This window comes from Chrysochloris asiatica, unplaced genomic scaffold (assembly GCF_000296735.1).
Source record: "Chrysochloris asiatica unplaced genomic scaffold, ChrAsi1.0 scaffold00180, whole genome shotgun sequence".
Lineage (NCBI taxonomy): Eukaryota > Metazoa > Chordata > Mammalia > Afrosoricida > Chrysochloridae > Chrysochloris > Chrysochloris asiatica.
Genome location: NW_006408698.1, coordinates 2,186,475 through 2,197,969, shown reverse-complemented (window position 1 = coordinate 2,197,969; position 11,495 = coordinate 2,186,475). Strand labels below are relative to the sequence as shown.

General features: G+C 37.2%; 1 pseudogene; it reads right to left on the bottom strand.

Annotated features, from left to right (window-relative positions):
• Nucleotides 1-7,312: 7,312 nt before the first annotated feature.
• Nucleotides 7,313-7,650, bottom strand: LOC102842170 (annotated as a pseudogene).
• Between the last annotated feature and the right edge of the window lie 3,845 nt (nt 7,651-11,495).

Genomic DNA, 11,495 nt, shown 5'->3' with positions numbered 1-11,495 from the left:
CAATGCCCAAAATAAACCCCCCGCCCCAACCCCATTGTGGTTACCTTATATTCCATTAGTTCTTCCCTCCATTTAAGATAGTCTATTTTATCCTGTAATCTACCTGACCTTCCCACCACCTGGATCTCTGTGTTAACCTTTTTTCACATTGTAATTGTTTTGATCATAAACTGACCTCCGAGATCCTCTGTTCTTATCATTTTATTCTGTTCTTGACTCTTTCATTTGTCGACTGAGTTCAGGTTGATGCTGCCATGTACATCATTCTGTAGTTGTTATGTATTCTTGTTGGTTCTCAGTTCACAGAACTTCCTTTAGGATGTTTTTCATAGCAGGGTTGGCTTTGGCAAAATCCCTTACCTTCTGCTTATCCTGGAATGTTTTGATTACACCATCGTATTTGATTGACAGCTTTGCTGGGTAGAGGATTCTTGGGTGGCAGGTTTTTTCTTTCAGGGTTTTATATATCTCTCCCCATTGCCTTCTTGCCTGCATGGTTTCTGTTGAGAAATCTGAGCTTAATCTGATTTGCTTGCCTTTGTATGTTATATTTCTCTTTTCCCTAGCTGCTTTCAATATGCTGTCTTTATCTTTGATTTTGGAGAGCTTGATTATTATATGTCTTGGTGATTGTCTTTTAGGGTCTATCCATCCTGGGGTTCGTTGAGCTTCTTGAATGCTTATCTTTTTACTTTTCATGATGTTAGGAAAATTTTCTTCCAGAAGCTCTTCAACTATCTCCTCTGTGAGCTTGTGTGATTGTTCCTGTTCTGGAATGCCAATAATTCTTATGTTATTCCTCTTCATGTTATCCAACATGAATCTTAGGACTTCTCAGATTTTTTAAATCTTTTTTGTGTTTGTTCTTCTATCTTAGTAGTGTCGAGAGATTTATCTTCTAGCCCACTAGTTCTAGCTTCTATCTCTTCAATTCTATTCCTTTGCTCTTTCAATGTATTTTCCATTTCTGATATTCTATTATTAATCGTTTGGACCTCTTTCTGTAGGCTTTGAATTGTTTCCAATGATCTATCTTATTTGATTGTTCCTGTAGCACTTTCCTGACTTCTTCCTTATTTTTCTCAACTGCATTGTATAGTGTTTTGATACCTTTTATAGTCATTTTTAGGAATTCCCTCTCAGGCATTTCCAAAGCCTGCCCATCTTCTAGTATGGAACGTAGGTCTCCTTCCAGCTCATTTGCCTCAGTCACTTTATCTCGTTTCTGGACATGTGCAGATATGGTCATCTGCTTCTGTTTTTTTGGCATCTTCAGGGGTTATCTGTGGACTTAATACTTAGATGGGTATGTATTTTCATATTTTTTATGCTTTCTGAATGCCTCCAGGTAGATGTGATCAGGAAATGGGCTTCCCTTTTCACTCTTCTTCCTGAGAAGTTTCAAGATGCCACTGTTGGTCGTTTTGATGTAACTTAGGATTTAATTTTCAGCCTATTTCTTCTTTTGTCTGCTTGTCCAGCTCCACAATACTCGTTCAGGCCTTTTTTCTAGTTGGAAACAGTTAAGGGCCGCCTGTGGCCATTTGGTTTTAATTGGAAGCTGTCTCTTTAAATTTCGAGGAGATCTGTGTGCATGCGTTGTAGAACCCTCCGAGAGTGGGGCTGGGGTGGCCACTAGCTCAGGCACCCCTATAGTCACCAGATCTAGGTGTGCAGATAGCAAGGGACCAATGAACAGATACCAAAAGAAAAGAATGTCCACACCTTTGTCTCAGAGGTTCTGCCAGGCGTCTGTGGCCGCTCCGATCCTTCTCCCACGTGGTCTCACCCAAGATGGCGACTCCTGGAGCAGCTGAGCATCCTGGACTAGAAAGCAATAGATTTCTTGCTTCTGCCACAAATTCCCCCAGCTGTGAGCCTTCCAACCTTCTAAATATTCCTTTATATGAGGTTCAGAGTTCTGGGACCATCCCCTGAGCCTGCTTTGTCAGGTATTCTGTGTTGTTGTTGGCAGAGCTCCTTTACTGCACTTCCACCCGATCCACCATCTTGTTTGTTCTCTCTAGAGCAAGATTTACTGATTTGAAAAATTCAATTTGAGGCTGCTCTTCGTTTTTATCTTCATTTATAGAGTGATTTGCTTGATCTTGACACATTGAGTTATAGATTTAGTATTTCTCCCTAAAATAAATTTTGTTAAGTTACTTTTGACAAGCACACACTAATGAAGAAAAACATGATGATATATAATCTTTGCTATTTTTATTGGGGTTAATGATATAATCCACACATTGCTACTCAATGACTTAATTATCAGACATCACCCAAGTTGAAACAGAATAAACAGAGCAAATCCTTGTTGACTTTTTACTGGGTATGATTAATTCCATCTCTTTCTCCAGCCTGAAATTTTCAGCTAAGACAATGAAAAATGAATTTGGTTAATCCATTCAAATCAGCTAAGGCATGTAAAAAACAACAAAACAAAACAGATGTAGCCCATATTCTTGATATGAACAGGAAATGTCTAGGCTGCAGAAACAGTCTGTTTTGCAACATTGTACAACGTCTTGCCCATATGCTGTTTTATTTATTTATTTTTTTTAATGCTCCTACTTGTTTTCATTTTTCATCTTAATTTTCATTTAAGGGTGAAGTATTTTCTGGCTTTTAGACAGCTGACAGAGGAGGAATGAATATATTGAATGCTGGTGATTAATTTTAGTGGTTGTTTATATAATTAAGCACAGGACTATACCAATTGGCTCAAATGTTGAGGTGTCTTTAAATATCCCTTCCTCAAAAATCCTTATTTAATGTTTTCCTGGTTACAGAAAATAACTTACCACTCTTTCCAACAGGTGTCCTTAACTCCATGTCCTATAAAAATACTGGGAGGGTCACCCATTGTATTCCAATCAATTCTGACTCCTAGTTTCCCTTCAAGGACAAAACAGAACTACCCTACAGGATTTCCAAGGCTATAAATATTTAAGGAGGCACAATGGCACATCTTTTCTCTGGGGAATGACTAAGAATTTCAAGCCCCCAGCTGCTCAGTTAGCAACTGAGCATCTTAACCACTGTGCCACCAGTGTTACAATAGGATCACAACCCAAAACCCAAAGCCAAACGCACTGCAATCAAGTTGATTCTGACTCATGGTGACCCTATATCATGTTTCTGAAGCTATAAATCATTAAGGGAGTACAAAGTCTCATCTTTCTCACACAGGGCTACTGGTGGGTTTGAACTAACTACTTTAAAGTTAGTAGTCTATTGTTTATCCTACAGTGCCACCAGGACTCCTTAAGTATCTTCTACCTTGTTAGAATTTAAAGCATAAAGTTTTTTTGAACACCTATTGACAATGAAATTTATCCCATTTATTTCTTATAGATACTCTGGAAGGTAGTCATTACTTTATTATTTTACAGATAATAATAGCTAAAAGCAGTACCAACACAGTTCTTAAGCATTCTACAAACAGTAATTAATTTAATATTGTGGTACTCAACTGCTATCCCAAAGGTTAGCAGTTCAAACACACCAGCTGCTCTCAATAACCCTATATAGTTTGCCTATGAATTAGAACAGACTTTGACAGTACACAACACTACACACCACACCACATCACCGTGAGATTGGTGTTGTTGTTGTTAAGTGCCATCAAATCGGTTCCTACTCACAGAGATCCTGAATCGGGTTTATAAGGAGCGACTGGTGGATTTGAATCACAGACCTTGTGGTTAACAGTCCAGTGCTTATTACAGCATCACAATGTGAGGCAATTTAATTATATCATTAATAGGTAAGGAAAAAGAGATTAGGTGATTTTCAGGACCATATACCTAACAAATATAATTGTTGTCTCAACTGATGAAACAATGAGTCTCAGATGTTAGAAATTTTATCCAAGTCCAGACTTGAAGTAGAATCTAGGTTAGTGCTACCTTAAAAATACATGTTCTTGCTATTACACTATCATTTTCTCCCCTAGTGTATGCTTTTATAGTACTTTATATATAATACGTATTCATTAGTCATATTTTATTGAATTTTCACAAGCTTTTCTTACTCCAAATTTGAAGAAACAATGTATCTATGTGCTATTTTTTAGAAAATGTATTTGATCTGCTGCACATTATTTGAATTAACTTCTAGACTTTCCTTCACTGAATAAATACTCAGGCCATTATAATCTTATAAAAGGCAATTTTCAAAACTTTAATTGACTTGATGTTGTGGTTGTCACGTACTGTAGAGTCAGTTACAATCCATAGCAACCCAGTGGTTCAAACCGAATTTGCAGTCCAGTGTATTAACCCACAGTGTTACACCAGGACTCCAATTGACTTGGTAAGTTAGTTATATTATTTTTCTATTTAAATTTGTTTTTGTTTTAAAACTTGAACACTGATTTTTGCTATAGGTCAAAAACTATTACTTTAAGACTTTCTAAATCATTTTGGGATCTTTGTTCTTTTGATATCAAATAATATTTAGATATTCATATGTGAGTGAAAATTAATGGAATTTAATGATCATTTTTTTAAGTAGATCTTCTTCATAATATATTTGACATCTATAGCTACCTCATTGTCTATAATATCAAATACATATATACAGGGAATTATCAAGAGGACAAACAGTGCTTTTATAAGAACCATTGCTTTAAAAAATGGTTATCGCTCATGTTGGATGTAACCCATTCATGTTGGGTTATAACAGGTCTGTGTGTGGTGGAGCAGACAATGAGAGAGCAGGAACTAAGGTACTGCCACCACTGTCCTAGAATTTGGTCATAGATTATTTTATCACATCTTATGTGCTCAGAAAATTTAACTTAATAATCATTTAAGAATATCCAAAGTAACTCTAACCTAACAGCTTACCTCAAAATTCAAACTATTCTCTTCAGACAGTCAGACTGTCAGACAATAGACTAGAATATTAAGATACTAAATAAATAATAATTTTTAAAAGATTATCTCTATATGCTATATTTTATACTTGTTGCTATTAGGTGCCATCAAGTTTGTTCCAACGCAAAGGGATTTTATGCAACAGAATGAAACACTGCCCATTGCTGGAGTAGTCCATATTGAAGGTTGTAGTCTTTGGTTTTCATCAGTAAGTATTTCAAGTCGTCTTCACATCCATCAAGAAAAGTGTGTCATCTGCATATTGCGGGTTGTTAATGAGTCTTCCTCTAATCCTGAGGCCATGTTCTTCTGCATATAACCCAGTTTCTAGGATTATGTGCTCAGAAAACAGATTGAATAAGTGTGATGAAAGAATACAGTACTAAAGCACTTATTTAGTATAGTAGTTACAAGTTGGGGTGCTAATCTCACAGTCAGCAGTTTGAAACTACCAGCAGTTCCGTGGGAGAAAGATGAGGCTTTCTGCTCCAGTAAAGATGTATAGTTCCAGAAACCCTATACAGGGTCTCTATGAGTTGGAACTGACTCCATGGCACATAACTAACATCACCATGAGTAATCTCTTGTTAAATTCAAAAAACTGCCTCTTGGTCTAAGTACAGGCTCCTCATAAGCACAGTGATGAGCAACGGAATTTCCATTCTTTGCAATGGTACCCATATCTTGTCAAATGCCTTTGCATAATCAATAAAGCACTAGTAAACATTCTTCTGGCACTTTGTGCTTTCAGTCAAGATCCAACTGATGTCAGACATGACATCCCGAGATCCATATCCTCTTCTGAATCTGATATGAATTCCTGGCAGATCTCCGTCGATGTACAACTGCAACCATTTTTTAAATTATCTTGAGCAAAATTGCACTTCATGTGATATAAATGATATTGTTCAATGATTTATTCATTTCATTGGATCACCTTTCTTTGGAAGGGGCACAAATATGGATCTCTTCCAATCTCCTGGCCAGGTAACTGTCTTCCAAATTTCTAGGCATAGATGAGTGAGCACCTCCAGTGTTACATCAGTTTTTTGAGAGATTTCAACTTGTATTCTGTCAATTCCTGGAGCCTCATTTTCCACCACTGCCTTCAGTGTAGTGTGGATGTCTTCCTTCGATACCATTGGTAATTGATTATATGCTACCTCTTGAAATGATTGAATATCTTAAAAATTATTTTGGTCCAGTGTCTTTGTGTATTCTTTCTATCTTCCTTTGTTACCCACACAATATCAGGACACAAGGCTTGGATATGTTCTTCAGTTCTTTCGACTTGAAAATGTTGTGCATGTTCTTCTCTATTGGTTTTCTAACTTAAGGTCTTTGCACAATTAATTATAATATTTTACTTTGTCTTCTTGATATGCCCTTTGAAACTTTTTGTTCTGCTCTTTTACTTCCTCATTTCTTCCAGATACTTTAGCTTCTCTACATTCAAGAGCAAGATTCAGAGTTTCTTCTGACATCTACTTTGGTCCTACGTTTTTTGTTTTGTTTTGTTTTTTTTCTTTTTAATAACCTGTTGCTTTCTTCAAATATGATGTTCCTTTATAATCCCACAACTCATCTGGTTTCCTATCATTAGTGTCTAATGCAGGAAATCTATTATTGAGATGATCTCTAAATCCAGGTGTGATATATTTAAGGTCTATTGTCTTTCATGGACTTGTTTTCATTTTATTCAGCTTCAACGTGAACTTGTATAAGAGAAACAAATGATCTGTTCCACAGTCTGCCACTGGCCTTGTTTTGGCTGATGATATTGAGTATTTCTGTCATCTCTTCCCACAGATGTAGTCAATTTGATTCTTGTGTGTTCCATATGATAATGGCTACATGTACAGTAGCCTTAAATGTTGTTGGGGAAAAAAAAGGCATTTTTAATTAATAAATATTTAGTTTGGAAAATTCTAATGTGCAATCTCCACTGTCATTTGTATCACCAAGGTTATATATTCCAACTATTGATCCTTCCTATTTTTTTCCAACTTTTGACTTCCAAATACCAGGAATTCCCAATGCATCTTGATTGGATACTTGATCAATTTCAGACTAGAGAAATCAATAGAATTCTTTCAAATTTGATAATCATTGGCTTTGTAGTTTTTAGTGCATAAATTGGATAATAGTCATGAATTGGTCTTCCATGTGGACATATAGATATTATCCAGTCACAGACAGGACTGTAACCAAGAGAGATTTGAGATGTTCTTTTTAATTTAATTTAATTTAATTTGGCTAATTTCAGTTTATTTTATGAAAGAGTTACACTAATCCAAGTTGAAAGTGGACCCCAAATGGTTACATTATACAAGCTGTGAGGTTTAAAACTTGTGACAAGGGACAGAGGGAAATTTTCAACTAATTGCAAGGAAATCCTCACTTAAGCTTCAGTGAGCCACAAGCACTTAAAACTCATAAATCTTCAGCTGGTCATCTTTAGTCCAATCTCTACAAGAAACTGGCATATGTTCTTGCACTGGTCACCCTGTAGCTGAATTACTTCTCCATATTCTGGATACTCAATTACAGTACCATTGGAGGCAACTTTCTTCTTAAACGCCTTCACTAGTTTCTTTTTATTGTAATCATCAGTGATCCCATGGACAATGGTAAGGGTCTTCCTGACATTTCTCTGTTGAATTCTTATATGGATATAATCCTCAGTCCCAGAAGGAAGCAGGTCATCACCCTTACTTCCATCAGCAAAGGGATCGAAAGAGTGGAGGTTCGGAATAGTAAACATAGGATAGGATTCCTTTTCTTTGGTGGAAATGGCCTGCAGAAGTTGGCTGTGGGAGAAGTGGGGTGGGTGGTGGTGGTGGGGAGTGCTGTGTCCGACAATTGGCCTTTCTCTGCAACTGGCATGGAGAGATTAAACCCAAGAAGGGGCAATGGGAGATTAGAAATAAAAGGAAGACTCAAGACACATGTAAAAATAGAATAATTAGGACCAGGTGAGACACAACACTCTGATGGAGATACTGTGGCACCAACCAAGGCAGTGAGTTTATTTTATACACAGCTTAAGGGGAGGTGCTTGAGAGAGGATAAGGAGTACAAGAACATCTTGTACTGAAAGATCCAGCAGTAAGTGGAACTTTATCAGAAAAATTGTAACTTGTGGTAGCAAGCTGGAACATTGATCAAAGTGGCTAGAATGTTGTTCACACTGAGCTGAAGGAAAAAGCTAAATACAAGGAAAGTACTTGCAACTTCGCTCTCTCGTGAGGCAGCCCTGCAAGTTCCTTTGACTTAGAAGCAGCCCGAGTTTCTGGACCAAAAGTATTTAGTTACAATCCTTTGGTTAAACTACCCCCATGTCAGGGACCTTCTGCTCAACCGGGGGTGAGGGACAGGGGGGAGGGGAACGGAGCATCAGGAAGCAAGGGGGCTCAAGGAGAAGGCTGCTGAGTCCTCAGCGGTGGCTCAGTTACTGGGAAAGGTGTTCTTCTTGACTATAAATGGACTATCATTCCTCTTAAATTTGCCATTCTTTCCCAAGTAAATCATATGATTGTCAGATTCAAAATGGCCAGTGCCAGTCCAGTTTAGCTCACTAATTCCTTGGATATCCATCTTTTTGTATTTTCTTTCATTTTTGTCAACTTCCAATTTTACAAGATTCATGCTTTGTGCATTACAAAATTTGATTATTAAGAGATATTTCAAGCTGTTTCTTCTCCTCTTTTGGTCTGTCACATCAGTTAATGAAGGCTGCAAAAGTTTTCCTCCATCCATATCACAAAGATCAACTTAATTTGGGGGAGGCATTTTTCCACATTTTTAGTCCTCCAAATTGAGGGGCTGATCTTCAGGCACTATATTAGACAATGTTCCACATAAGATTTTCAGTGGTTAACCATTCAGAAGTGGTCAGCTTCATCTTTCTCCTAGTCTGTTTTCATTTGGAAATTCCATTGAAATCTGTCCACCAAGGGTATCCCTGCTGGTATCTAAATACTGGTGGCATATTTTCCAGTATCATATCAATACACAAGCCACAATGGTATGACAAAGTGACAGATAAGTGGTGAACCTTAATGTAGGAAAATTATTATTATTTAAAAAAATTATTTAGGAGGTCAGGGGATCCCAGGGTGAAACTCAGAATGCAAGAAAACTGTCTAATTTTATTATAAAAAGTATGACAAAATATTGCTTAAGTGGATTGGTGAAAATATGCTGGCTTAAGTATCTTATAAAATCAGAGGAATTATTTAGGTTAAGGCCAAAAGAACTGTAGATAAACAGTATACTCTTGCGGAAAAACTTTTTCCCATGGGACTCTAGGGTAATAATTCTGAAATCACTGTACATGTATACTAAATTGGAAAATTAATCAAATATGCAGTGGGTGGTAAAAGTCAGGTTTCTGTTTCAGTTGAATGTTACAGAGAAATAAGTGGAATTAGAAAGATCCGTGCAGTGATGGATTAGATTTGGCAATGATATGAATGCTATTTAGGTTAAATATACATACAGACAGTTCTGTATTGAAATTATTGTAGCTATGAATATATACACATGAATATATACACATAGTATGTTGGTGGTGTTATGTGGTGTAGAGTTGGTTCTGACTCATAACAACCTTGTATAGCATTTCTAAGGATGGAAATCTTTATTGCAGCAAAAAAAAAAACAAAAAACAAAAAACAAAAACAAAAACAAAAACAAAACTTCATCATTCTTCCATGTAACAGTTGGTAGTTTCAAACTCCAATTTGAAACCACACTACCACAGCTCCTAGCACATTGCTGTTGTTGTTAGGTGCCATCAAATCGGCACTGACTCATAGCAACGTCATGCACAGTAGAACAAATCAATGTTTGATCCTGGGCCAATCTCACTATTGTTGCCACACTTGAGTCCATCGATGCTGCTGCCACCTGGCAAAGCCATCTCGTTGGGAGTCTTCCTCTTTTTCTCTGACCCTCCATCTTACCAAACATGATGTCCTTCTGCAGCTACTGTTCCCTCCTGACAATATATCCAAAGTATGAGAAATGAAGTTTGGCCATCTTCGCCTCTAGGGAGCACTCTGGCTACACTTCTTCCAAAACAGATTTATTGGTTTTCTTGGCAGTCCACGACACTTTTAGTACTTTCCTCCAACACCATAATTCGAAGACATCAATTCTTCTGTGGTCTTCCTTATTCACTGTCCAGCTTTCACATGCATATGAGGTTATTGAAAATACCATGGCTTGGATCAGTCTCACCTTAGTCCTCAAGCTGGAATCTTTGCTCTTCAACACTTTAAAAAGTTCCTGTGCAGCAGGTTTGCCTCATGCAATAGGTCATCTGATCTCTTGACTGATGCCACGTTTTTCTTCATAGAACCCAGATTCTTGTATTATTTGCTCAACATATAGGTTGAATAAGTATGGTGAAAGAATACAACCTTGTCATACACCTTTCTTAATTTTAAAACATTCAGTGTTCTCTAGCACATTAGTATGCTGTTATTGTTGTTAAGTGCTGCCAATCTGTTCCGACCCATAGCGAACCCCTATAAGGTTTCCAAGGAGTGGCTGGTGAGCTTGAATCACCAACCTTATGATTCAAACCAGCTTTTCAGTCCCGTGTATTAACTGACAGTGCCACACCAGGAGGCATGCACATTAGTATATAAAGCTATATTCGTTGGTCTATGAGCAAAGAAGTAATGAATCCCTAGTACCAATGAGTACACATAGTACCCAGATCTTAATTTTTAATTCCATTTTCCAATCAAAGTAATGTAACTCATGGAAAAATGTTTGATTCTAGAAGCAGAACAAGAAACATGCAAATGTGCCTACAACGTCTTCTGAGACACAAAGTTAAGGAAGTACAGCAAGACATAACCAAAAACCCACTGATGATGGTATATTAAAGTAGCAGAGATGCCAATTTAAACAAGTTCCAAATGGTCAAACTTGGAACAATTGAAGCAATGAAGTAAATTGAGTATTACTATACCATAACCTAAAGTATAAAATATGAGGGGGTTTTGAAAAAATTCAAGGAAAAAATGAATTAAATGATAAAGGTTAAAAAATATAGGTAATGTCTTTTGAATGTTGATTTCTTTTGCCTAATATTGTAAAACATACTTGAGAGGGAGAGAAAGGAATACCCAGAAACATCACCATAGAAAGCTTGTAAGTCCGTCTTCAGCCTATAACTGATTGGAATACCTAAAATGGGGTAGAACTTGCCCAGTGAAAGACACTTCCTGAGGAGCTTTTGTTATTGCAGAAGATTGTAGGTGGTATCCTGATCCATCTTCTGAGGTGGGAAATTTCCACTTTAAAGGACAAGCAGATCAGCCTGGAATGGCTAGAAGAACAGAAGATACTTCTTGGGGAAAAAAAAAAAAACAAGAACAGGAAAATTAAAAAATAGTAATGGTAGTCCAATTGACTACTACAGGAACAAGCAAGTTGTTCACTTGGGTGCCATCAAAGCAAGCAGTGGGGTCCCCTGAGGGGAAACCCCCTTCCAAGAGTAAGACTCAAGGGGAATACACAAGCAGGCATGTGGTCTTGCTGGTGACCACACTGGTCTACTGATAAGAGGTAGTGGAGGAAAAACATCAAAGA